The following is a 25,971-nucleotide window of genomic DNA, read 5'->3' as shown; positions in this document are numbered from 1 at the left end:
AGTGTTAACCACTGAGCCACTGTACTGCCATATGGACACCATAATGGTGCCCATGGAGCCACTATTGATTGTCATGGAAACCCATTTGATTCATTAACGTAATTTAGGGAATGAAATCCTCTGTCTTTACCTGGTCTAGCCTACATGTAACTCCAGACAGACAGCAATGTGCTTTATTCAAAATTGAGAAATAAATAGCCTAGAAAGCAAAGTCCACATCCCATTAATTAATATTCAAAGAAGTGTTTAGCACTTTGAAGTCTACACTTGAGCACATTTCTCCATAAATGTACTTAATTAAGTAAAATACATTATCACTCAAATCCCACTCTTTATTTCAATTCCAAATCTTGGCAATCCCATAAGAACAGTGGCAGGCATAAAGCTGGATAATACCTTCATACCAGGAAACTTTGTTCTTATCTAAACAAAAACAGCTGTGTTACTGAACAAAATAACATTTGCACATTAACCATACTGTACCCTTCCCCAGAAGATTCTTGTTTAGGGAAATAAAATAAATCTTGCTGCATTTTATTAGCTTAATAAACAAAATGAAACACCTAATTAGTCTTGGGTCAACCTCCCAGTTTATACAGGCTTCAAACTATACCTTCCAATTAATCTGATTGGTTGATACTGATAACAGCCACTGCCAGTACATAAATACCAGTAAAAGATTACATTTGTCATGGTGTGTCTTAAGACATGTGTTTAAATAAAGAAGTAAATTATGTCAGGGAAACTTAAGTCATTCATTAGGATTATCTCTGGTACAAGATAATACAAATACATGAAACAACTTGAAAAATTACAGCGAGTTTTATTTTAACAAAGGAGTTAATGAGGTGATTTCTGAAAAAACTGAACAGAGTAAATCGAAGCAAAGCATTTCTAATGGTTGAGGAGTCTAGAATAGGCTGATATTGACATAACATTAAGTGTAAGATTTGGGAAAGACAGCAGAAGAACATTTTAATTAGAGAAATACGCAAGAATGTATAGGACATGATAGGCATTGGTCACTTTGGTCAAGGTCATGTCAATACTTAAAGTAAAGTTATTTGAACAAAGTTGTAGAGTCAAAGAGTCATCCAGCACAGAAACAGACCCTTCGGTCCAACGAGTCCATCGTGACCATAATCCTGAACTAAACAAGTCCCACCTGCCTGCTCCTGGCCCATATCCCTCCAAATCTTTCCTATTCATTGTTAAAAATCACACAACACCAGGTTATAGTCCAACAGGTTTAACTGGAAGCACACTAGCTTTCCGAGCGACGCTCCTTCATCAGGTGATTGTCACTCCGAAAGCTGGTGTGCTTCCAACTAAACCTGTTGGACTATAACCTGGTGTTGTGTGATTTTTAACTTTGTGCACCCCAGTCCAACACCGGCATCTCCAAATCATGTTTCCTATTCATGTATCCGTCTAAACGTCTTTTAAATGTTGCAATTGGATCCACATCCACCTCTGGACATTTATTCTGCACACAAATCACTCTCTGTGCAAAAAAAAATGCACTTCATGTTTTTTTAAAAATCATTCTCCTCTCACCTTAAAAATCTTCCCCCCATCTTGAAATTTCAAACTGTAGGGAAAAGATAACTGCCACTCACCTTATCTATACTCCTCATGATCTTAAAAACCTTTTAAAGGTCGACCCTTCAACCAGGTGAAGAAAAGAACAATGAAGAAATGGGGAACACAGGGATTAGGATTGTGGAGGATAAACACCTAATTCGACTGATTGGCTCGGACAGCCTGTTTCTATGTTGCAAATTCTATCTTGTTCCATTTCACTTTGATATTCTATAAAGAATCACAATCAAATGCAATATATGGACATTTCATTAGCTATTATAATGAACTCAGGAAGAATAGTTGAATATCACATTCAGATGTGAAATAGGAGTTAAAAATTGACAGGATAAGGTATAGATAACATTGAAAACTGAAGACAAAATAAATATGATATGTTTTATTTGAAGTGTCACAAAATATGATAGCTAAATTAAATATTTCCTCCTGTTACAAACAGAATACAGATAAAAGCTGAGGTTATCCATAGCACAAATATAGTCAAAATAAGTCAGAAATATTGCAGGAATATTGCAAAAATATTGCATGTTTCTGAACAACAACTGAAAAGCCACTTTAATTCTACTCACTAAAGGAAGAATGTGTGTAACTGTAAAAGGTTAATCAAGAGTAAGGACACCATGATGTTAAAGTGTATCATTCTAATTTAATTTGTGTTCTTCAGAAAAAGCACTTTACTTTTTTCACAGAGTACAAAAACAATTTATCTTAAAATGAGCGAAAAATTAAAAAGAAACACCGTAAGCTAGGTAATATATCAATTGTAAAAGAACTATACATTGGGTCAAAACTCCTGGAGAAAATTCTAAAATAGAATGACAGAAAGCAAGCTATTATTTTCCAAACAGTGCAATTATAAAACCAAATTGTTCCATCGTTTGTCACCAGTTTTAGTACACAACTTTATGCAGCTTAATAACATATGATTCATATTTATGAACATTTTTATACGTGGCATTATTGCCTGAGATGGTGATGCTAGGGATGGAAGACTTGTTGAACTGGTCAGCATCCATAACAATGGTGTGTTCATTGGTGTTGCTACAGGCACTTCGATTCTGAAGTTCAGAGAAAACCCTGCGGAGGACCAAACAACAGATTTAAATTTTCCCAACAATCTGGTTGTGCCAAGCGAGATTTAGTAGTTAAATTATACAAATTTTCACTGTTATCATTTTCCAGCACCCAGTCAATGAATATCCTCTTCCAAAATGATGACAGACATAGCATGCAGTAAAGCAGAAATAAATGAAGACAACTGACCTGTTAATACATGAAGAACAATACTTCCTTAATGACTTGTAAATAAGCATTTGCTGAAAATGCAAATGGATTGAAAACATTGAAGCACAAATAATGAAAACACAAATCATAAGTTACTCAGTTAAGCAGCAGTATAATTGGCTCTTATTTGGATGGTATATTAGAAATCTTTTATAGACTTGGACTTAGAGAGTTAAAATTTGTTGCTGACTGAAAAGTACAGAGTTTGGTAAACCATGAGGAAAAGTATAACATTTAAAGGACTCAAATTGCAGTTTATGATAAATATCCTCTCAGCTTCAATGATACCCCATGCTCCAAAAAGAAGTGTAAGCAATTACTTCTATAGAAGAACACATTACCCTTCTGTGGTCTTGACTTGAATAAGAAATTTCCTTTCAGAATTCAAATTTTCTATGCTCTACCTCTGAAAAACTTACAACTTTCCCTTTCTAAAATTCAGTTGTCAGGTGAATCTACATTAACTTCCTTCTTGATTCCAAAGGTCATTGAGGCTAAGTTCCTGAAATGTCTATTTTCCAAGAATTGACTGTCGAACTACTATTGTGCCATTTCACATGAAAATAACTTTGTGCAAAGGACATTCTATTTCCCAATAGGATTAGTATTAGTTCAAAATGCTAAGGTGAACAATGACTTTTATGTTAGCAATCCTCCTATGTAAAGTTGTTATTGGCTGCTCCTAACGTGTATGCAACAAATCACTGCAACCAATGGCCTTACACTGCATTGATTAGACACTGTCCCATGGCATAGAGGGAGATAACCTTCTCCTTGGTGCTTTCAATGTTAGAGTAGGGAGGGATACAAACCTCTAAAAAGGTGTTAAAAGCAAGGAAGTCATAGAGAAAGAAAAGACCAATGGAATCCTCCTCCTGACATAGTGTATGAACTAGTCATAGCAAACACCCTTTTTCATCAGAGATACAAATACAAGACCATGGCACATATTGGTATTTGCTTGACCAATGTCATCATTCAAGTGAGAGATGGTGTATCACCCTTGCCATGACAGGAGTGACCATTGCCCAATCCAGTCCTGCCCAAAAATAGAGCAATGGCAGCAGAAGCAATTCACAAGAAATTCAGTACGAATAAACTTAAGGACTCCGTGAAGAATGACCTGCTCAGTCAATGCCGCGTAAGACAAATTGGCAATGCTCAACGAATAGACAAGGCACACTGTCGACAGTGCCCAGTCTGCCCTTAAATCCATCATAAAAATCACTTCTTAAGATACTCTATCAGGAAGCACCAGGGCTGATTTGACAAGAATGATTAGGAGATCTAGAAGTTACTAAACCTTATCTCTATTGCTACCAAAGTGCGGCTATTGTATGTACACACAGAGAACTTGTCACCCATCTTGACCTGCCAAAGAATCTGCTTTAGTTTCCAATATTTTAAATAAAGGAATTTCCATTGATGACTGCTGTTCTACCTCAGAGAAAAATAAACTGATTCAACATTCACCAAAAAAAAAGAAAATCTGAGCATCAGAAGTATAGCCATGAATAACAATCCAGGAATGGCCTTAAAATTGATGAATTTTTTTTTTTGATATTCAAACAGGGGAACCTGCACTGTTTAGTGTTCAACAACTCAAGTCTGGCTAATTGGAGTTTACAAAAAACATACTTGTATTGTTTCAATGAATCGATGATTCAATTAGTTTGCAGTTCAGGAACAATTGAAAATGTGTGACAGGCACCTTCAAGATTTATGTACTTTCAACATTTCAAAGACCTGAGATAGAAGCCCTCAAATGTGTTCTGATAATACTTTGATCAACCAGTTCCATTGCTGCCTGCATTTGAAATAACTTATTATTCCTACACTGTACTTATCCCATCACGATGTCAGGAAGATTTCTTTTCAAGAATCCAGCTAAATGGAGGGCAAATTTAAACTAATGAAATATTGATTTTGCCAAAGTTTTATTGAAATAAATCATAATGGAGATTATAAAATATAAAGTCAAACATCTTCTATTATCATGGCATCCTTTGTTGCTGTCAGGTAAGTTCATTAACATTGGTGACATACCTGGTTTGTGCTAAATTGAAAAAAAATTAACTCATTTTTGAATGAATATAGTGCATAATAATTTGGAGCATTTTTTATGCCTGGAGGGTAGGTCAATACACTTGGTGCTAGCTGACTCTCTAAACTATCTTTGATCTTCAAGTTCCACTGCAATGTTGATAAATTCCCTATTTCAAAGGAACTTACGAAAGATACATTAAAGTGAAATGTGGGGTTATCTTATAATACTTAGAAGGAACATGCTCTCTGTAGAGTAGTTCAGAGAAAACTTGTATGAATAATGCTATAAGTACAAAACAATGCAAATTCCTCTTTTGCTATCTCACTTTGGCACCTAGTGCCCGACAATAACAATAATTCTCACATTAAAGGAAGGACAAACATCACTACCAGGTGAAGGCGTATATTACATGTATTGCGTCATTGACTGCTGGGGCATGTAATTCCATTTTGGAGCTGAAGAATTGGAGAATAATAAGTGGCAAGAAATTCCTCTCCCACACTGTGAAATTATCTATGAGACACAAGTCAGAAATGTGTTAGAATACTCCCCACTTTCCTGGATGAGTATAGCTCCAACAACACTCAAGAAGCTTCACACCATCCAAGGCAAAGCAGACTGTTTGACTTTTTTCATTCATTCACAGGATGAGGGCATCACTGGCTTGGCCAGCATTTATTACCCATCCCTAATTGCCCAGAGGGCAGTTAAGTGTCAACCACATTGATGTGGGTCCAGAGTCACATGTAGGCCAGACCAAGTAAGTTTCCATCCCTAAAGGACAATCGTGAACTAGATTTTTTCCAACAATTAACATTTGATTCCTGATCAGCATTAGACTCTGAATCCCAGATATTTATTGAATTCAAATTCAACCAACAGTTGTGGCAGGATTTGAACCCAGGTCCCCAGAACGTAACCCAGAGACTCAGATAAAGAGCCAGCAACATTACCACTAGGCCATTGCCTCCCCTTAGTGGGAATTGGCACTACATTCACATACATCCACTTCCTCCACCACCAACGCTCAGTAATAGCAGTATATATTATCTACATGATAAATTGCAGATATTCATCAAAGATCCTCAGACAGCACCTTTCAAACGCATGACCACTTTCAATTAGAAGGACATGGGCAGTAGACACATAAGAATATCGCCACCTTCAAGTTCCTCTCCAAGCTACTCATCCTCCTAACTTGGAAATATATCAATGTTCCTTCACTGCCACTGGGTTAGAATCCTGGATTTTCCTCTCTAAAGGCATTGTTGATTAACCACAGCAGGTGGACTGCAGTGGTTCAAGAAGGCAGCTCACCCCCACCTTCTCAAGGGGCAACTTGGGACAGGCAATAAATGCTGGCCATCCAGTGACACACACATCCCACAAAAGAATTTTTTTAAAAAGAGATGTAAACATTTCTGTGTAGTCCAAGATGAAGGATGCGAACATTTCCTGGCTGTAACAAGCTGCTCCTTTTTTGAGGTATTTTAGGTGTTGGAGGTGATTCCCTTGAATTCCAAGAGCAGCGTTTACTGTTTTATATACTGTCACATTGTTTTGGAATTTTAGAGAAAGAAAAGTCAAAACAAGCTAAAGGGGAAAAAGACAGACAATAGACAGCACATGGTCTGTGCAGGATAGAGAGAGAAAGAAACCCACACTGCTTTCTAACACAACACTGAACCTGTGCAGTTACTGCCTTTGCTGGTTGAATTCATGTATTGCTGGACATCGGAGTGCATCTAGGAAAACTTAACAACCCACAAAATTCACAACTGATCTTGGAATAAGCTGTTTGAGAGAGTTCACAGCACAGAAACAGGTAAGTGAATAGCTTTAAGTACAGCCTTGCTTTAGATCTACAATAGTGAGTAGAGTGGGTTCTTTCTTGATTATATGTTTTATTGAGATATGTCTCTTAAGTCATAAGTATTAAGTTAGCCTGGAGTGGTGTTTTGTAGAGGAATAAGATGGTGCTATTTCCTGGGTCTGTAGTATTGAAGAAGCAAAAATGGCCCTTTGTAGAGCGATATGTTCTTCCGATCAGATGTGGAAGTTTAGGGAGGGTTTATGTGTTACTGAGGATTATATCTACAATAAATGCCGTTAGTTGCAAATCCAGTCACATAGAATGGATCGGTTGGAGCAACAGTTAGAGACAATGTGGAATTTACAAGAGCAAAGGGGTGTGATGGATGGCAGGCATAGGAAGGGAGAAAAGCTGCAGATACAGTCACATAAATGGGTTAACTTCAGGAAAGGTAAGAAAAGTAGGACGGTTGTGCAGGAGTCTTCTGTGGCTATCCCCTTTTCAAACAATTACCCTATTTTGGAAAATTTAGGGGGTGACGGATTCTCAGGGGAACGTAACATGAACAGCCAAGTTTCTGATATCAACACAGGATCTAATGTATTGAGAGGTATGTCGGGTTCTAAGTGATCGATTGTGCTCGGGGACTCTCTAGTCAGAGGCACAGACAGACATTTCTGTAGCCAGCAGAAAAAAATCAGAATGGCGTGTTGCCTCCCTGGTGCCATGATAAAGGATGTCTCAGAAAGGGTGCAGAATGTTCTCAAGGGGCAGAGGGACCAGCAGGAGGCCATTGTACACATTGGAACCAATGACATAAGAAGGGAAAAGTATGAGATTCTGAAGGGAGAATATAGAAAGTTAGGCAGGAATTTAAAAAGGAGGACCTCAAGGGTAGTAATATCTGGATTACTCCCGGTGCTACAAGCTAGTGAGGGTAGGAATAGGAGGAAAAAGCAGATGAATGCATAGCTGAGGAGCTGGTGTATGGGAGAAGGATTCACATTTTTGGATCATTGGAATCTTTTCTGGGGTAGAAGTGACCTGTATAAAAACTATGGATTGTACCTGAATTGGAAGGGGGCTAATATATTAGCAGGGAGATTTGCTAGAGCTGCTTGGGAGGATTTAAACTAGTAAGGTGGGGGTATGGGACCGAGGGAGATAGTGAGGAAAGAATTCAATCTGAGACTTGTACAGTTAAGAAAAGAAGTGAGTCAAACAGTCAGGGCAGGCAGGGCCAAAGCAGAGAACAAGGTAGAATTGATAAATTAAACTGCATTTATTTTAATGCAAGAGGCCTAACGGGGAAGGCAGATGAACTCAGGGCATGATTAGGAACATGGGACTACGATATCATAGCAATTACAGAAGCATGGCTCGTGGATGGACAGGACTGGCAGCTTAATGTTCCACGACACAAATGCTACAGGAAGGATAGAAAGGGAGGCAAGAGAGGAGGGGGAGTGGCATTTTTGACAAGGGTTAGCGTTACAACTGTACTTAGGAAGGATATTCTTGGGAATACATCCAGGGAAGTTATTTGGGTGGAATTGAGAAATAAGAAAGGGGTGATCACTTTATTGGGATTGTATTACAGACTCCTTAATAGTCAGCTGGAAATTGAGAAACAATTTCAGTTATCTGAAAAAATGGTGCACTGAGAACAAACTAGCTCTTAATGCCAGCAAAACCAAAGAACTCATTATTGACTTTCAGCGGGACATTACTTATGCCCGCCTACACATTAACAGCACAGAGGTAGAATGAATGGAGAGGGTCAAGCTCCTGTGAATGGTTATCCACAACAAGCTTTCTTGGACTCTTCATATGGACACACTGGTTACAAAGGCCCAACAACGTCTCTTCTTCCTCAGGCAGCTGAGGAAACATTGCATGATGGCGAATCCCCTTGCCAACTTTTATAGATGCACCATTGAGAGTATTCTGTCTGGATATATTACTACCTGGTGTGGCAACTGTACCATTCAAGATTGGAGACAGTTACAGAGATTGGTAAACTCGAACTGGATAATCACAAAGGCCAACCTCCCATTTATAGAATCCACCTACCAGGCCTGCTGCCAAGGAAAGGCCGCCAGCATTCTCAAAGATCCATCCCACCCTGGCAATGTTTTTCTACAACCTTTACCATCAGGGAGAAGGTACAGACATCTGAACACACGCACCAGCCGGTTTCAAAACAATTTCTACCCTACTGTTGTTAGAATACTGAATGGACTTACAAACTCTTAACATTCACCTGTACCTGTGTTTTTGTTTTTGCCGCTGTTTACCTATTATTTACTATCTATGCTACTTAACGATGTGATCTGCCTGTTTGCTTGCACGACAAAGCTTTTCACTGTGCCTCGGTAGACGTGACAATAAATTCAGTTTAAATTCAATTCAATTCAATTGATAAGAATAATAGGGTGGTTATGGTAGGGGATTTTAATTTTCCAAACATAGACTGGGACTGCCATAGTGTTAAGGTTTTAGATGGAGAGGAATTTATAAAGTGTGTATAGGAAAATGTTCTGATTCAGTTTGTAGATGTACCTACTGGAGAAGGTGCAAAACTTGACCTGCTCTTAGGAAATAAGGCAGGGCAGGTGACTGAGGTATCAGCACTTTGAGGCCAGCGATCATAATTCTATTCATTTTAAAATGGATTACATTAGATTCCCTACAGTGTGGAAACAGGCCTTTTGGCCCAACCAGTCCACACCAACCCTCCGAAGAGTAACCCACCCAGACCCATTTCCCTCTGACTAACGCACTATGGGCAATTTAGCATGACCAATTTACGTGACCTGCACATCTTTGGACTGTGGAAGGAAACCAGAGCACCCGGAGAAAACCCACACAGACACAGAGAGAATGTGCAAACTCCACACAGACAGTCATCCGAGTCTGGAATCCAACCAGGGACCCTGGTGCTGTAAGGCAGCAGTGCTATAGAGATGCAAAAGGATAGACCAGATATAAACATTGAATTTCTAAATTTGAGGAAGGCCAATTTTGGTGGTATTAGACAAGAACTTTCAAAAGCTGATTGGGGGCAGATACTCGCAGGTAAAAGGACGGAAAATGGGAAGACTTCAGAAATGAGATAACAAGAGTCCAGAGACAGATTACAACAGATGGGCCAATGGGCTAAGGAGTGACAGATGGAGCTTAATCTAGACAAATGTGAGGTGATGCATTTTGGGTAAGCAAATCAGAGCAGGACTTATACGGTTAATGATAAGGTCCTGGAAAGTGTTGCTGAACAAAGAGACCTTGGTGTGCAGGTTCACAGCTCCTTGAAAGTAGGGTAAAAGACAAGGCTGGTAGGTGTCGGGAATGATGGATGATAGAGCAATTGAGGGTTTGGTTAAGAAAAAGAAGGAAACATATGCCGGGTATAAACAGGATAGATCAAGTGAATCCTTAGAAGAGTATAAAGGCAGTAGGAGTATACTTGAGGCAAATCAGGAGGGCAAAAAGGGGACATAAGATAGCTTTGGCAAATAGAATTAAGGAGAATCCAAAGGGTTTTTTCCAAATGCATTGAGGACAAAAGGGTAACTAGGGAGAGAATAGGGCCCCACAAGGATCAACAGGGCGGCCTTTGTGTGGAGCCGCCGGAGATGGGGGAAGATACTAAACGAGTATTTTACATCAGTGTTTACTGTGGAAAAGGACATGGAAGATATAGACTGTAGGGAAATAGATGGTGACAACTTGAAGAATGTCCATATTACAGAGGAGGAAGTGCTGGATGTCTTGAAATGCATAAAGGTGGATAGATCCCCAGGACCTGATCAGGTATACCCTTGACCTCTGGAGGAAGCTAGGGAAATGATTGCTGGACTCCTTGCTGAGATATTTGTATCATTGATAGTCACAGATAAGGTGCCGGAAGTTTGGAGGTTGGCTAACGTGGTGCCACTGTTTAAGAAAGGTGGTAAGGACAAGCCAGAGAACTACAGACCGGTGATCCTGCCATCAGTGTGGGCAAGGTGTAGGAGGGAATCATAAGGGACATGATTTACATGTATTTGGAAAGGCAAGGACTGATTAGGGATAGTCAACATGGCTTTGTGCATGGAAAATCATGTCTCACAAACTTGACTGAGTTTCTTGAAGAAGTAACAAAGAGGATTGATGAGGGCAGAGTGGTAGATGTGATCTATATGGATTTCAGTAAGGCGTTCGACAAGGTTCCCCATGGGACTCTGGTTAGCAAGGTTAGATCACATGGAATACAGAGAGAACTAGCCATTTGAATACAGAACTGGCTCAAAGGTAGAAGACAGAGGGTGGTGGTGGAGGATTGTTTTTCAGACTGGAGGCCTGTGACCAGTGGAGTACCACAAGGATCAGTACTGGGTCCACTACATATTGTCATTTATATAAATGATTTGGATGTGAACATAGGAGGTACAGTTAGTAAGTTTGCAGATGATACCAAAATTGGAGGTGTAGTGGACAGTGAAGAAGGTTACCTCAGATTACAACAGATGGGCCAATGGGCTAAGGAGTGACAGATGGAGCTTAATTTAGACAAATGTGAGGTGGTGCATTTTGGGTAAGCAAATCAGAGCAGGACTTATACAGTTAATGATAAGGTCCTGGAAAGTGTTGCTGAACAAAGAGACCTTGGTGTGCAGGTTCACAGCTCCTTGAAAGTTGAGTTGCAGGTAGATAGGATAGTGAAGAAGGCATTTTGGTATGCTTTCCTTTATTCATCAGAGCATTGAGTACAGGAGTTAGGAAGTCATGTTGCGGCTGTACAGGGTGTTGGTTAGGCCACTTTTGGAATATTGTGTGCAATTCTAGTCTCCTTCCTATTGGAGGAATGTTGTGAAATTTGAAAAAGAGTTCAGAAAAGATTTACAAGGATGTTGCCAGGGTTAGAGGATTTGAGCTATAGGGAGAAAAGGCTATGGCTGTTTTCCCTGGAGCGTTGGAGGCTGAGGGGTGACCTTCTCGAGGTTTATAAATTTGTGAGGGACATGGATAGGATAAATAGGCAAAGTCTTTTCCTTGAGATGGGGGAGTCCGGAACTAGATGCATAGGTTTAGGATGATAGGGGTAAGATATAAAAGAGACCTAAGGGGCAACTTTTTCACACAGTGTGTTGTGCATGTTTGGAATGAGCTGCCAGAGGATATGGTGGAGGCTGGTACAATTACAACATTTAAAAGGCACCTGGATGAGTATATGAATAGGAAAGATTTGGAGGGATGTGGGCCTAGTGCTGGCAGGTGGGACTAGATGGGGTTAGGATATCTGGTCAGCATGGACAAGTTGGACCAAAGGGTCTGTTTCCAGGCTGTACATCTTGATGAATGTAATGAGAACTGCAGTAAGAGAACTTAAGAATGATAGTGATATGACAAATGTTTCATCATTTTCAGAGGTCTTTAACAATATTTAAAATTTTATTCACAATTTAGCTTCCTCTGATGCTCATTTTGGTCATTCTCACATCCAGGATAAACTCCCAACTCAGGTAGTATCATAGCTTTGAGCCAAATAAGAATCTGTTCAAATGATATGCAGTGAGGTTTATCTAAGTTGGTCCCACATCAGACATGTATAGTATTTACCAAGATCCTATCAGAACTCAAATATCAAAGATATGAGATCAGATGGCAAATTGCAGAAAGCTCCATCATTTCATACTGGGGTCTGATAAATGGGAATAGCAATGATCCTCACATTTAAAGGAGGGCAATAAGTATTGCCTGGAGAAACAATATGTTGCTGCACACAAGGACTGAGCCATTGGGGTATGACCTTCCATTTGTGAGCGAGAGAACCAGAAAATCAAAATTCATAAGCACATAAACTTCCATCCCATTTGGTCAGGGATAATTTAATGGATAACTCAAGGGTGGCAGTCTTTTCATCAACTGTGTCCTTCAATATCTTTGGTACATAAATTCTTGCAATGATTTTAATCAAGATTATCCCAAAATGTAAATCAACGTTTTGACACGCTTCAATTTTTTTCTTGACTTTATCAACATCTCATAATACTACTGCATTGGTCTCACTGACAAAAATCACATCAGTTAATGGCTGCCAACAAATGAGCAGCTTTGACTAGTAATGTGAAGCAACTTTCACATTAATTTAGTATATGAAACCTTTTAGCTAGCTGGTCATACCTAGATATTGCATTGAACATCATGGTGTACAGATATGGTGGCTTAGAACGGTAAAAATAAACATAGCTGTCAAACATTAGTATTAGATACAAATTAAGTCATCATAATTTATTTAAGTATTGATATATTTTAAACTTGAATTACAATATACAATTACATACTAATGTAGGCAATGGGAGCAGGCCAATATGCCCCTCAACCTTGCTCCACCATTCAAGATGATTATGGCTTTACATCTCTGTTCTGAATGTATGTCCTCTTATTCTGTAACTACACCCCAAGGTTCGAGGCTCCCCCACTGATGGAAACATTTCTCAATGTCTATCTTATCAAGCCCCCTCAAAACTTTGTATGCTTCAACAATATCGCCCATTCATCTCCTAAATTTGCAGAAACATAAGAAAGGAGATGGCATAGGTCATTTGACTCATGTATCCTGCTCTGCCCTTCAATATGATCATGGCTGATCTTCCAACTCAATCCCATGTTCCCTCTTTCTCCCCATACACATTCACTCCTTTAACCTTAAGAACTACATTTAAATCTTGACTGAAAACATACAATGTTTTGTTCTCAACCACGTTCTGTGGCAAGGAATTCCACAGGCTCTCCACTCTCTGGGTGAAGTCATTTCTCATTTCAGTCCTGAATGATCTATCCCATATCCTTAGACCATGCCCCCTAGTTTTGGACTCCCTGGTCATCAGGAACGTGTGCCCTGTGTTTACCCTGTCCAGTCCTGTTAGAATTTTATAGATTTCTATGAGACGACCCTCATTCTTCTGTGACTCAGTGAACACAGTCCTAATTGATCCAATCTCTCTTCATACATCCTGGCATTCCAGGAATAGGTGTGGTAAACCTTCATTGCACTCCCTGTCATAGTCAGAGCTTTCTTCCTCAGATAAGGAGACTACGACTGCACACAACACTCACCAAAGCCTTGTACAATTGTAACAAGCCAGAGCTGCTTCTGTACTTGAATCCTCTCACTATGAAGGCCAGCATATTATTTCCCTTCTTTACTGCCTGCTGCATCTGCACCTGTCTCTTTCCCAATCTATCACCTTTCAGATAATAATCTGGCTTTTTTTTCTTTTTTTACTTGATCTGCCATGCATTTGCCCACTTACTCAACTTGTCCAAATCACACTGAAGCATATTTGCAGCCTGCTGACAGTTCACTCACCCAACCAACTTTGTGTCATCTGCAAACCTGTATATATTACATTTATTTCCTTCATCTACATCATTAATATATATTGTGAATAGTTGGGGTCCAAACACTGATAGCTGCAGAACCTAAGTAGTCACTGGCTGCCACACAGAAAATAATTATTCCTATTCTTTGATTTCTGTCTGCTAAACAATTCTCTGTCCTAATCATTACACCACCTTCAATCCCTGGGCTTTAACATTACATGCTAATCTCCTTTGTGGGAATGTATCAAAAGCTTTCTGAAAGTCTGATGAATAAAGGCCAAACATGTTATCCGTTCTTGATAAGCCAACACCTTCATATCAGGAATCAGCCTGGTGAATCTCTTTGAACCACTTCTTTTACAAAGACAAGGACCAAAGCTCGATACAGTACTACACTGTATACAATGCGTTAGGTGCAGCCTCACAATCACCCTGTACAGTTGTAACATTTTTCTAATTTTAAACTCCAAACTCTGAGCAATGAAGACCAAACTTTCAGTCTTAATTCCTTGCTGCACCTACATGCTAGCATTTATGTTTCATGCACAAGAACACCCAAATTGCTCTCTATTGCACATTTTTAAAATCTCTCTCCATTTATATCATACTCTGTTTTTGATTCTTCCTGCCAAATAACATGACTCTCACTTTCCTACAGTAAACTCCATCTGCCAGTGTCTTGCCCCTTCACTGAACCTATTTATATGCTCTTGTATATTTTATAACTCCTCAACACAACATGCTTTTTCACCTACTTTTGTATCATCAGACAAATTTGGATACATTACACTCTGTCCCCTCCACCAAGTCATTAATATATGTAGTAAATAATTGAGATTCTGGGATTTGTGGTATTCCGCTGATTAAATCTTTCTGAAAAAGTTCCATTAATCCCAACTCTTTTTCTTATGTCTGTTGCTAATCATCAATCCATGATGAAACATTACCCCAAAAAAAGTCAAACTCCTCTTGAGTGCAATAGTGTTTTCTGTGGTATCTTATTGAATGCCTCCTGACTATCCAAATACACTACATCCCTAATTCTCTTTTATCAACTTTGTTTGTTATAGCCTCAAAGAACTCCAGAACACTTGTCAAACAAGATTTTCCTTTAACAAAGGCATTTAATATGATTATTTTAATTTTTCTAAATGTCCTGCTATTTCTACCTCAATAATAGACTCCAGCATTTCCTCAATGATAGATAGATGACCTGGTCTATAATTTTAATTTTTCTGTCGTATTGTCTTCTTGAACAGGGGCATCACACAAGCAATTTTCCAATCTGCTGGAGCCCTCTGGGAATGCAGCAACTTCTGCAATATTTTGGCAAATGCCTGCACTATCTCAATAGCCTCCTTTAAAATCTGTAGTTGCAGGCCATCAAGTCCTGGTGACATGTTGGCCTTCAATCTCCACTGCAGGCAGTCATTGGGTTGCAAACAGTTCCATTCTGGAATTGTTCGCAAATCATTTTGTACCCAAGTCAGGACATAATGCAGAACAATATAAAGGAGGGGTTCATAAGGACAGGAAATGTTCAGATATCAGTTCCATAAAATTACACCCCTGTATGAAATTAGTGCAATTGCTTGTAAGTCAAATATTTGTAAATCTTGCCAAATACTTTGTCCCTCATGATAGAGATGATTACAAGAACTTTCCTTCCATGCCTACCTGATATCTTTGGGATGTTTACAGCATCCACTACTGTGAAGACCAATGCAAATATTATTTTAATTTATCTGTTCTATTTTATTACTCCCCCAGTCACATCACCTTTAATCCCACACTTACTATACTCTTTTTATATATCTGTAGGAGCCCTCGCTCTTTGCTTTTATGTTTCATATAAACTTGTTTTCATAATTTTCCCTCACTTTATTAGCTTTTTCTCATACATTTATGGTTCCTAAAAGACCCCCAATCTTGTAACCTTTCACTACGTTTTGCTGCTTTGTGCACCTTAATTTTGATTGAATACTCTCCCTAACCACTTACGTTAACCCCAAGTAGTTTATCCTGCTAATCGAGTCTTTTTTCTCACCAGAATTTTTTTTTCAGTTTATATCTGCTGATCCACTGACTTGCTGGTTAGTATATTTTCATCATACCTCTGTACCACATGTAAATTGAGAACACTGGTTTGATGCTCTGGCTGCACTCACACAAATTGGATTTGACATCCCACCACATTGCGATCACTATCTTCAAGAATACCCTTAACCATGAGGCTGTTTATTAATTCTGCCTCATTACACGTTACTAGATCTAAACCAAATCTGTTCCTGGGTAGGGTTGTCCAATGTGCTGCCCTAAGAAACAATCCCTGATGCACTTTATGAATTTTGTTGCTAAGTTATCCATGCCCATGTGACTTAACCAGTCAATATGCGGATTATATTTACTCATGAAAATCTCAGTGTACTTCTTGCATGCCTCCATTATTTTCCAATTGATGGAAATTGTTTGCATTCTTGGTCACACTGCAACCATATCTCCATAATAGCTATCATGACATATTAATTTATTTCTGTTTGTACCGTCAACTCATCTATCTAGTTACAAATGGTTTCATGCATTCAGAGAAAGAGCCTGAAGCTTTGACTTATTACCATTATTACAGATCCTGGTTCTAATTTCTTCTGCACACTTCTGCATATCTTTTCTACTCCTCTCTGATACACTTTGATTACTATTCACTTCTTCACTACTCTGAACCTCTGCTCACCCATTTCTTTTTGATCTTTTAAACTTTATCATGTTGCGGTTGTACAGGACATTGGTGAAACCACTTTTGGAATACTGCATTCTAATCTCTCAGCTATAGAAAAGATGTTATTAAATGTGAAAGGGTTCAGAAAAGATTCACAAGGATGTTGCCATGGTTGGAAGGTTGGAGCTACAGGGAGAGGCTGAACAGATTGGGCTTTTCTCCCTGGAACATCAGAAGCTGAGGGGTGATCTTATAGATCCCTATAAAATCATAAGGGGCACGTATAGCTTGAACAACCAAGATCTTTTTCCCAGGTAGGGGAGTCCAAAATTAGAGGTCATAGGTTTAAGGTAGGAGGGGGAAGATTTAAAACGATCCTAAGGAGAAACTTTTTCAAGCAGAGGGTGGTGTGTGTATGGAAAGAGCTCCATTGGAGTTGGAAGAGGTGATACAATTTCAGCATTTAAAATGCATCTGGATGGGTACATAAAGGGTTTAGAGGGAGATGGGCCAAATACTGGCAGATGGGACTAGATTAATTTAAGCTATCTGGTTAGCATAGACAGGTTGGACTAGAGGGTCTGTTTCCATGCTGTACAGCTCTATGGACTCTATGACCCCTACCCTCCACATTAATTAGTATAAAATCTTACGTAACACTTTAGTCCCAACATAGTTCAAATATAACCCATCCTGTGGAACAGCTCTGTCTTTCCTCGGTACTGGTACCAGTACACCATGAACTGGAACCGATTTCTCCCACACCAATCTTTGAGCCAGGCATTGATCTCTTTAAGTTAATTACCTTATGAAAATTGCACATGGATCAGGTAATACTCCTGAGATTGTTGACTTTGTGTTCCTACTTTGTCATATAGCCACGAGCTGCTTGTAATTCCTCAGCAGAATCTTTTCCATAGTCCTACCTACGTATTTGGCTCCAGTGTGACCACGAAACATGGATCACTCCTCTCCTATCACACGTTCCTCTCCAGCCCAGAAGCGATGTCCTCAACCTTGTCACCAGGTAGCAACACAGCCTTTGGGATTCTGTGTCTTTGCTGCAGAGAAGCGTATCTATTCCCCTAAATAGACTATTCCCTACTACTGCTATATTTATTCATTTTTTCTTCCCCATTTGAATGGCATTCTCTATCATGTACTTCAGTCAGTGCACTCAACCTCCCTGTGGTCAGTCCACTCATTCATGCCACAATCAAGAATCTCACACATTTTAGAAAGGGCACTGGCTGAAGCTCTTCCAAAACTAAATTTTGGAATGCCCATACCTGTCTCATTTGCAAGCATGCCTTCCTGTCTCTGACCACCAATCAAATCTGATATAATTAATACAAGACTGTCTCCTGAAAGAGAATGTCCAGGTAACTCCCACCCCAACCACACCCCAAGTATAGTTGTACCTGCAAATTAGACTCCAGTGCATCAATTCTGTGCCAAAGTTCCTTGAGCAGCCAACACTTACCCCATTTCCCACATACTATAGCAGCATCACACCACCTGCCCAGCCATCTCTATTCTATTGCATTTTAATTAATTATTTTGGATGTTAAATGTAATAATCTGTGCTCATCAGCTGTAATGACAAATGGCTTGAACTCACAAAAGAGACATAGAAAAATACACATTAATCACCTCGCTGCTTTTCTGTGAGTTTGGGATTGGGCTGTAGTGGTGGAAAGAATTGAAGGTAGAACTGGTAAAGACAAAGCAGGCTCCTGATGAAGGATCCTGAAACATTGACTCTCCTGCGCTTCTGATGCTTGTGTTTTTTGACCTGTGTTTTTTTTTCCCAGCTCCACATTTAATCCACTCTGACTTACCAGCATCTCCAGTCCTCACTACCTCCAGAAAGGATTGGAGGGTTTTCTGCTAATGGTTTCTATCTCCCACCCCTGCTGCCCTCTGACACAGCTCCTCTCTTCAATTTATGAAGTTGCTGCACCTTCTCTGGCTAGTTATGGGTGTGCAAAGAGACTCTCTTATTGAATACCTATATAATCAAGAAGGGTTTGCACAATTCGATCCGCACACATGTAAAACTCAATCCGGTTATTGTCAAGCCTACAGCAGGCCATTATAATTATCCCATTTTTGCCCTTTTACATTTAAATAACATTATATTCATTAGAGTCCTTGCGTGAGTTGCTGAAGGTGTGTTAGTTAATATACTAAGTTGTACAAAAACTAAATGCAGATCACCTTATAACACCAGTTATGTAATGCTATTAGTCTGATATTTGACATACTTATAATTTGTCATTTGAAACTATATCACATATAGCTCCGATAAAGCATCAACCAGGTGGGACGTTAACTCTGTTTCTTTCTCCACATTGGCTGCCAAACCCTCTGAGCACTTCTCGTGTTTGTTGGCTTTGATTTCAGATTTGCAGCGTCTGCAGTATTTTCCCTTCGTGTGACTTATGCAGCCACTGAATTTACTGCCAAGGTGTATAGCTTGGAAATGTTTGCACCAACATAGATAGAGACACGAAGGGAAAAAACGCATTGGAGCATTTTAACATTGTCATTGCGTAATTGTATTTCATCCTAGCTTGTGTTAGCTGGATGTCAACACAAACACTAAAAAAATTACCGTATAAATCATTTTTATTGCACTTTAACAGAGAAACAGGTAAGCCAGTCCACAATTCAACTATGCCCTTTTTGCTGTCATAAAAAAGTCTCCTTCTAATCTTCTCCTACTGTGAAGAGATGCCAAGAAGAATGTGTAAATCCTTGATTTCTTATTTTATCTGTGCACAGCTAAATCGATCCACGGCGCTTCTGCACCTGCTCCCTCGCTTTTTGCACAAATAATGGTGCCATCCAACTGCCTTCCAATCAGACCATTTAAACCAGGCTATTACAAAGGAAAATGACAAATGCTGCTGCCCAGTGTCGTTCCCCGTCTGGGAGATAAAAACTAATAAATTTCACAAGCATGGCACATTTAACTGAAATTCCGTGCTCTTTCCCGCGATACAGCCAAGTGTTTTGCCCACTTGCTTACTGGATCCAGAGTTCCCCAAGGACTCACTGACTAGATCAATATCTCCCTGCACACGTAGTCAAAATGGCTCCATCTGGTTACCGCGAGCTAATAGGATATTCGCGGATAGACATTCTGTTGCTTGAGGTAATACGTATTATTTTAAAATATAACGTTTATCGTCGTCATGAGATACTTGTAGAAAACAGCATTTTTTTAATTGTTCGAGAATTGTGTCCTGCAGTTAGCGAACACATTCTGAAAGGCCTCCAATTTCAGGTTCGCTGTTCCAAATATAACTTTCCTCACATTCTTTAACGAGGGCAACGTTATTAGGCGTGAACAGAGTGTTTCACAAGCAGCCCCCTGTTTTTACGACTTGTTGAACAAGTTGGCTTTGTTTTCCGAAGCTGCTTAAATGAGTGCAGCAAGACTGTCCCATCTGGCTTTAAGTTGGAAAAACAAATATTGCCTCGAGTTTAATTCGCGTCAGCTGGTGACTAGATGAGTTTCAATAATGTAAACTAGTTTTTTGGTCACGGCGTCAAAATTTTGGCGATGACTGGCGGTGAAATAAACAATAATAATCAGATAAACACCACTTTCAACGACAGTTGCAGACATTCTGGTAAAGTGTTACGCATGGCAAGTGAATTGCAGTGAAAGTGAAAGTTCAATTAAAGTGAGTCTTCGGTCTTCTGAAGGTTGAGGACTGGAATTTCGCTTCTCACTTGGTTCTGAACTGCCACGTTATGCCAATTTATTTAGCCTGTTGATGTTACCGAGTCAGAGAGTAACAAACTTCTGTTGTGAGGTTACCTACGGTGTTCTCAATCCTCTGGATATTTCATGGACATAAACAAACGAATATAAGCCTTGGTAGAGGCCACAACATATTGGAGAGGAATGTTTGCTTTTCATTTCCAAACTTCTGATTACGTGGCCGTGAAATGTTGACACTGGCTGTGCTTAAACAGCCAAAAGTACTAATAAATCGGAGAGTTTTGCTGCATCAGCTTAGAATACTATTATATTGACGTTTTTAACTGAATTCTGTGAGGAATCCGGTCCATGGTTTTGGAATAAGTCATTTTAGGGGCTATCTTGTGGGCGAATTAACTGCTTTAAAGAGCCGCGTAATAATATTCTTGCATTTGGTTTTCGCAACCAAACAGCCACGAATGAACAGTATTCGTGTTATCCAAAAGTCGGTTTTATTCGTCCAGAATATTTCAAAACTCACACCACCCACTTTAAATGAGATATTTTGGGGGAAGCAACTTTTAAAAAAATTTGTAAGGTAGTTCTCCAATTTGATACAATGTCATTATATTCCAATCTAGATCGCAGCCTGGACTCATGTCACCAAAGTAAATAGTTGCCTTTTTAAACACTTTATTTAGTTCGTACCGTGTGTAATTAACGAAAGGTGTGCAATTAACTTGTATTGATAAATTATTTGAAAACCGGTTGGAATTATTTTAATAAGCTGATAGAAAATAATGTTATTGTATTATACGCTATGGTTTGTAGTTATAGTCGATGAACACAAAAGCCGCGGGATTTATCAGTAGTAAGTTTATTCTACTTAATAGAAACTTAATTTTCCACAGGTGAATCTGTTTGGGGACGGGGTGGAGGGGAACGTAGGATTCTCGTTCGCTGTAACACACTTAAGAATGAGTCTCAATCCGAAAACCAGTCGTACAAAAAGTCGGTTGCACTAAACTTCTAGTTTCTTTTCCCCCCCATGATAGCAATACATTTTAATGTAATATTCTACGGGGGAAAAATAGTTAACATCCCACGAGGCGATACTCTTTTGATCGAATTAGGTGCCACAATGAATAGTTGTGTAACCGCATTGAGCTGCCGGAATACTTGGTAGCAGGAGGTGTGCAAGCCCTGAAGCACGCTAAGTTAGTGTTTGCTTGTTCTTTCAGAACTATGGACAGCTCTTACTGACAGGCTTCTGCAGGAGTTATTCTCCGAGTTTTACAGCACGGAAACTGACCCTTTCGTCCAACCTATCCACATCTAACATTCATCCCAATCTGACCTAGTCCCATTTGCCAACATTTGGCCCATATTCTCCTGAACCCTTCCTATTCATATATCCATCCAGATACCTTTCAAATGTTGTAGTTGTACCAACTTCCACCACTTCCTCTGGCAGCTCATTCCATAGCTGCACCACCCTCTGCGTGAAAAAGAGTTACCTCTCTAGTCCTTTTCAAATCTCTACCCTCTCACCCTTAAAGCTATGATCTCCACTTCTGGACTCCTCACCTCAGGGAAAACACCTTTGGCTGTTTACCCTATCCATGGCCCCTCGTGACTTTATAAACCTTAATAAGAGGTCACCCCCTCAGCCTCAAACACTATAATTCCAGTAACATCATTGTAAATCTTTTCGGCACCTTTTCAAGTTGATCAACATCCTTACAAAAAGGACGACCAGAATTGTATGCAGTTTTCCACGTGATTCCTAACATTCTCCCACTTAGATTGAAACGGCAATATATCTTAGCGACATGGAATCATAAAATTTTATAATACAGACGTGTTACGATTAGAGTATTTTTGTCTTACGGATTTTAAGAAAAATGTTTACATATCACGGAATTTTAAAATTGAGGTAAATGACAACTATTTCTAACAGCAGCTGGTGCCCCCTCGCTATCAAGCACATTCTCCTCCTGAGGTGACCCTAGAAATTGACTGCCTTTGACCAAGTCGCATTGCAGCCAACTGATGTTCACAAAAATAAAATACTTTGTTGGTTTAACATCTAACGCTGTGGTAGCCAAGCAACTGAGTACGCTGAGCACTTGGGGCTGTCGAGAGGCATTTTACAACAATTATTCCCATTATCTCCCATCCGCCAGTCTTCAATCACAGTCTCTTTGGGAAATATTTCGAACCATAATACGTATTGCTCGGAAACACTGCTCCATTTGCCCAGATGCAATTTAAATGTGATTGAAACGTGGAACTTAAACAAAAACAAGAGCATACTAATACCTGAAAACAGCCACAGTTGACTTTTTGAACCCAATTTCTGCGATAGTGTTCTTTAATAGATTTCCTCAATTGCTCTCAGGCGATTTGCACTTTTTTTATATACATGGAGTGATTTGAGATTAAATTTCATGGGGGTGTTTTCACTTCCTTTCCCCTCCTGCAATTCTGACAGAAACTGGCGAAATAGTTTTTTTTCAGAACGAAAAGCCACGTTCTTAGTTGAGACACTCAGTGTGTTGTGAACAATGTAGTCTACAAATAAATGCAAGGTATATGCCTTTTCACTTTTTTCCTAACTCAACAGGTACTCGAATGATTGTAATTATTGCCTCCAAGAGGCCCGAATAGACGCTGATTGCAGCTTTGTGGAACACCACAAAGACACGAGATGAAGCGGCTTATTTCCTCCTTCATTATCTCCATATTCATCAGAGGAGAGCACAGGCGCTTGGAACCTGTGGTGTATTTGGAGGGGAAAAGTATTATATAGTGTCGCACACACCATCAGCCTTTTGCAGGGGGAGTTGAATGTTCTTCAACTCAAATAGCCGTGTGTATTTTTCTCCTTTAGCAGGATGTTTTTTTTTAAGAAGTCCACCTGCATATGTAAACTGTCTATAACTACGAATGCAAGGGCAAAATGATCAACTTTTGACATTGAATGATACATGTCTTACTTCTCATGATCCAACGCAAATAGATTCTCAATTAGAATTATATATAAAAAACGCCTTTAAGATATCTAATTGATAAATTTCTTAAATCGGCCCAGTCAGCAACGAGATCACAATGTTCAAATTACATCTGGAACCATTTCGTGGCGAGAAGGTATTTCGATAACCAGGTTTAAAAAGTGTTAGAGTTATTCTGTCTCTCGCAAAACGTTACTTGCAGTCAGAGCATTAATACCGTGCCGCGAATTAGGTCAGAGAACCACATTTGTCGGTATGAGTTGAACCAAACACTCAATCTCACTGTTCTCTGGTTAGTGAAGCGGTAAAGTTATATCTAACCTTGAGAATCTCTTTGATCCAAAGTAAATAGGATAGTTGCCATATTTTCAAAACTCACTTGGAAATTTGATAGTGCCTCTCTTTAAAAGCCACCTTTAAATAGTGAAATACAAACTTTTCTCGTACTTAGGAAAGGGTAAACACCTTATGGATGCTGTAGATCTAATTTAATTCTGTACTTGTCCCTCTGCGGTGAAATTATCTTAGTTTACTGTACTTTGCGAAACTTGTTTCATACCTTGGAATTTATACCCACACGAATGTTTTTTTTTAAATATACAAACGTACAACCCCTCTGTTAGTCCAAAGGTCAGTAGGTAGACAAGGCTGGTTTTGAAATGACCGTTAGATATTCTGAAACAGGAAATTGATTTTTAATTATGACTTGCTGCATGATTTTTTTAACATCAAAACTGCGATCTAACAGCCTCCGGAAGAGAAAGACCGGTGGCGGTGATCTGGATTGATTTGCATCCTAATAAAGAGCTGATTTTTTGTTCAAACAGAAGTGAAAATACAGCTTAAAGATATTGGGCAGGTAGAAGTGAATTCAATTGTTTCTTTTAAATTAAACTCACTATCCACAAGGGAAAGTAAACAGCTGTGAAAATAAAAACAAAGTCCATGTCTTCTTTTTGTCCACTACCCTTTGAACAAGATGGTTATATAAACCGAATCCCGTTGTGTTGCAGCTTTTAATGTTTATTTTATCCTGAAAACCTTTCCACTTGCACCTGAATTTCAATTTCTTAATTTGCAGTGGAGATAAAGTGGCAGGGGCTGGATCGGTGCTGTTGTTACCATGGGCAGGTCTTATCAAGCGTGAAGTTTGGTGCATTGCAAACCTATTTAAGTGATTATCTGTAGAGGACCTCTCGAGTCATCTCCGTCGCTGCATTCTGCTGATAAGACAGCTGTTCCTGTGGCTGCTGGACTCTAGTCGGCTTTTGATATAGTGTAGCTTTGTTATTACGCCCCGGTGCTATCACTTGCTCTCTTCTGAAAGCATTTGATCTGAAGACAAAGGGGTTGATAGAAAGATTGATTGATTGATGCAACTAAATACTGCACCACAACGGCTGCGCGAATCTTCCGCGGAATTGCACTAATCTAAATGCAAAATCAGAAAATTAATTAAACCTCCGTCGATAACAATCACTGCAAAGTCGTAAGGACTAGCGCGTTCTGAAACGTGTTTTCAATTCGCAGTGATAACGCTTACATTTTAATTACAATTAATATTCTAATATTTTTAAAAATATCAGCAGCAAACACGTATTTTTCAATGTCAGAGGGAAACTTGCTTCCCTAAATAAAATTCACGCAACAATCTCTTCTTCGCAATGCTAGAACTTTCCAGGCAACGTGCTCACGTTTTGTCAAGTAAACTGGCCGACTAGCTCATTTTTGTTTGCGACAAATGCGCCTAACTAAGCGAAAGCTGGGCTGCCTACAGTAACGTTTAATAATCTAAACGAAGCTGTTAGTAGTGGCTGTAGGATACGATATATTAATTCGGTTCGAGGACTAAACTACCGACCAGCAACAACACATTTCGCATTGATTCAACGTAGGGCGCTTTCCACAGCCAAACAGTTGCTAATTACTTAAAATAAGCATTTAACAGTCAGGGTAAAGGTCACCATTGGTAATCAATACATCTTAAATGTCTATACAAGTAACAAACAAAGTCAAAGTGACAGTCTGAATGTGATTCCTCGAGGTTGTAATTTGTCACGAAGACAAAATTGTAAACACACATTCCCTACAAGATTCCGTATTTTGTGGCAAAGCTGAAAGTGCAAGGAATTACATTCTCAACATCTGGATGTTATAGCTAGGGTCAAGCAGCAGAGGCATAAAATCCCACTGATCCGCTAGTACAACTGCTAAAGTGCCTATACTAAATCTCCAACCCAAGGCTTCTTAGCTATTGATCGTGGTCTTGAATACTAATCACATTTGAAAACCTACAAATTCTTCACAGCGCACGGCCCTTATGTGTGATTTATGTCGAGCCTCTATGTTCTTTAGTAAAACAAAACAGGTTCAGTACAGAGGCGTTGGTTGGAAAGTCTAGTAATAGACTCG

At 39.3% G+C, this 25,971-nt stretch overlaps 1 protein-coding gene across 1 annotated transcript in view; it reads left to right on the top strand.

Moving 5' to 3' along the window:
* The first annotated feature begins 19,971 nt into the window (after nt 1–19,971).
* elavl2 (ELAV like neuron-specific RNA binding protein 2) overlaps nt 19,972–25,971 on the top strand; it is a 93,157-nt gene continuing 87,157 nt past the window's right edge. Inside the window, exon 1 of the mRNA XM_072590371.1 lies at nt 19,972–19,990. The gene's annotated coding sequence lies outside the window, so the exon portion shown is untranslated. The remainder of the gene's footprint in view (nt 19,991–25,971) is intronic.

Source organism: Chiloscyllium punctatum, chromosome 2, assembly GCF_047496795.1.
Source record: "Chiloscyllium punctatum isolate Juve2018m chromosome 2, sChiPun1.3, whole genome shotgun sequence".
In the NCBI taxonomy this organism is placed as follows: Eukaryota; Metazoa; Chordata; class Chondrichthyes; order Orectolobiformes; family Hemiscylliidae; genus Chiloscyllium; species Chiloscyllium punctatum.
This window is presented reverse-complemented; position numbering and strand designations above follow the sequence as displayed.